This window comes from Piliocolobus tephrosceles, chromosome 14, assembly GCF_002776525.5.
Source record: "Piliocolobus tephrosceles isolate RC106 chromosome 14, ASM277652v3, whole genome shotgun sequence".
Classification (NCBI taxonomy): domain Eukaryota; kingdom Metazoa; phylum Chordata; class Mammalia; order Primates; family Cercopithecidae; genus Piliocolobus; species Piliocolobus tephrosceles.
In genome coordinates, this window is record NC_045447.1 from 394,392 (window position 1) to 397,676 (window position 3,285).

Consider the following 3,285-nt stretch of genomic DNA (forward strand, 5'->3'; position numbering starts at 1 on the left):
AGAGAAGCCTCCTTGGCTGAGCGTTCCTGTCACAGGCTCTGCCTCCCTTCTTGGTGTCCATGCTGCGGAGTCCTAATGAGGGTAAGAAGTCAGACCAGCGGGACCAGGGGAAAGCAAAAGAGAGAGCAGAAAAGCTGTGAGCCTGCCTTTCTTCATGGTCCGGGACACGGCCCTCCTGTGCAGACAAATCACAATATTCCTGAGCCCAGCTATCCCCAGACCCTCGGCTGATAGAAAAATGCGTTAGCTCCCTGCAACCTGGGTGTTATCGCACTGCACATGGCCCTCTCCAGCACAAGCCCCATCCTATAAAATCCCCCGCACGCCTCCGTCTCTTGCCGCCAGCGCCTCTCTTGGTGATTTGCCCATTGCTTTCTTGCAACGTATTTTCCTACTTTCTCTCATAAATCTGCCTTTCTTTACCTACAACAGTCTTGGTAAATTCTTTTTACTGCCCATGCCACCAACCCCAGTTAGTTGCTAGCTGCAACACACGGCACTTTTAGTTAATTATTCATGGGACATTCTGTGAGGGTGAGTCCAGCCTGTCCTAGCATGATGCTGGTGGCAGGGCATGAGAACTCTTTGCTACGTGCCACAGGTCACTGACTCCTCTCACCCCTCAAGTCCAGCCCGTTGCCCTGTCCTGCCTCTTCCAGGTCCCGAATCACCCCTTCGCTCACTGCTGCCCACATTGGCCTAGCCTGCCATTCCAGCAGGCAGGCACAGCACCACGCAGCCCTCGCCTCTCCCCGGCCCCTTCTCCTCGTCCAGAGTCTTTCTAAGGCACAGTTCTGACCACGTCCCTCTCCCTTTTACTCCAAGTCCCAGCTCCGTGACAGGTTTGTGGGGTCTACGGCAGGTCCACCTCCTCTCCCACCCCTCTACCAGGCTTCGTGGCTGGCTGGCTGGATGCTGCTGAACGCTGCACTCCCTCAGAGGTTCCCGTTTCCCTCACAGGCCAGACTCCAGGGCAGCCTCACCAGCGCCATGGGTCCACCAATGGCCTCTCAGCCCCAGCACCACTGACACGTGCGGTCCAGGAACTCTGTTGGGGACGGCTGTCCTGTGCACTGTAGAATGTTTTAGCAACATCCCTGCCTGATACCACTAAGTGCCATAACACTCCTTTGGCTCTGACAACCCAAACTGTCCAGACCTTGCAAATGTCCCCTGGGTGCAAAATCGTCTCCAGCGGGGAACCACTGCTCTGTCCAGGCAGTTTCCAGATCCACAGCTCAGTCCAGAGTCTTCTCCTGAGATCCAGACCTGAGGATTCATTTGTTTCTGGACATTTTCCCCTGGAGAAATGGGAGTGTAAGGAAATACAAAAAGTCATAACAAAGCTAATCTGAAAGAACAGACAAAGGAAATGCTGAGTACAGCTCAGAAAAAAATAAAGAGGGACTTGTCCAACCATATAAAAATGTATGATAAACTGACAATAATTAAACCATATGGTATATATAGACCCCTTAAAACAAATTATAGGCCAGGCGCAGTGGCTCACGCCTATAATCCCAGCACTTTGGGAGGCCGAGGCAGGCGGGTCACCTTAGGTCAGGAGTTCAAGACCAGCCTGACCAACATGGAGAAACCCCGTGTATACTAAAAATACAAAATTAGCTGAGCGTGGTGGCACATGCCTGTAATCCAAGCTACTTGGGAGGTTGAGGCAGGAGAATCACTTGAACCCAGGAGGCAGAGGTTGCAGTGAGCCGAGATTGTGCCATTGCACTCCAGCCTGTGCAACAAGAATGAAACTTCGTCTCAAAAAATCATGAGGTCAGGAAATTGAGACCATCCTGGCCAACATGGTGAAACTCCTTCTCCACTAAAAATGCAAAAATTAGCTGGGCATGGTGGTGCATGCCTGTAATCCCAGCTACTTGGGAGGCTGAGGCAGGAGAATCACTTGAACCAGGGAATTGGAGGTTGCAGTGAGCCGAGATGGTGCCACTGCATTCCAGCCTGGCGACAGAGAAGGACTCCGTCTAAAAACAAACAAATAAACAAACAAACAATCAAAAAATACCACTAGCTAGGTTGATGCAAATAAAATTACTAGAAGTAATTTATTTACTTCTAGAAGTAAATTTATTACTAGAAGTAAATGAAAGTAAAATTACTAGAGGAATAAAAAGAGCTAAGAATTTTGTAATCCTAAAGTAGAGGAAGCCCAAGTGAGACACCAACACTGAAAGCCTCAACGCAGTGACACAACAGAATCACCTGGGAGCTTTGTAAAAGTGAAAGCCTGTTAATAGTGCATAGCCAGGGCTAAGAACCACCACCTTAAAGGAAAATACTGGTAAATTAGATTATAGAAGAATTTGAAATTCTTGTAAGACAGGAGCAAAAAAAGCACTCAAAGACCAAAAACAAAAACAAAAACAAAACCATCATAAGCAAAGTAAATAAACACTTTGGAATATTAGCAATCCATAAGACTAACAGTGGATTTTCTTGACATTCACAGAGCTGCTTAAGATCAACAATAAAAAGACTGATGGTTCAACCAAAAATAGGCAAAGAAGATGACAAACTGCCTCACTGGGAAAGACATACGCAATCATGGAAGAACTTGCAATTACAAAACAACAGGAACATTTTAGGCAGGCAAAGACTTAGAAGTTTTATGGTGCCCAGTGAGATCATCTGTGAGAATGAAGAAGCAATACAAGGTTTGGGCTCTGGAGCCAGACTGCCAGGTCGTCAAATCATGGCTTTGCCATTGACTAGCTATATGACCTGGGGCATGATCCTTGATGTCTGTTTCCACATCTGTGAAGGAGAGGGTAGTCCCCACCATATAGGGTTATTATGAGAAGTAAAGGAGTTCATATTTGTAAAGCACTTAGAACAGTGCCTGGAAACTATGTTAAATAGTAAAAGCTTGGCCAGGCATGGGGCCTCACGCCTGTAATCCCAGCACTTTGGGAGGCTGAGGCAGGCAGATCACGAGGTCAGGAGTTAGAGACCAGCCTGGCTAGCATAGTGAAACCCTGTCTCTACTAAAAATATAAAAAATTAGCCAGGCGTGGTGGTGCACACCTGTAATCCCAGCTACTCAGGAGATTGAGGCAGGAGAATCTCTTGAACCTAGGAGGCAGAGGTTGCAGTGAGGTGAGCCGAGATCACGCCATTGCACTCTAGCCTGGGCGACAGTGTGAGACTCCACCTCAAAAAAAACCCAAAAAACAAAAAACAGTAAAAGATTAATAAGTGTTAGGTATTGTTCTCTCTCTCTCTCTCTCTCTTTCTCTCTCTCTCTCTCTCTCTCTA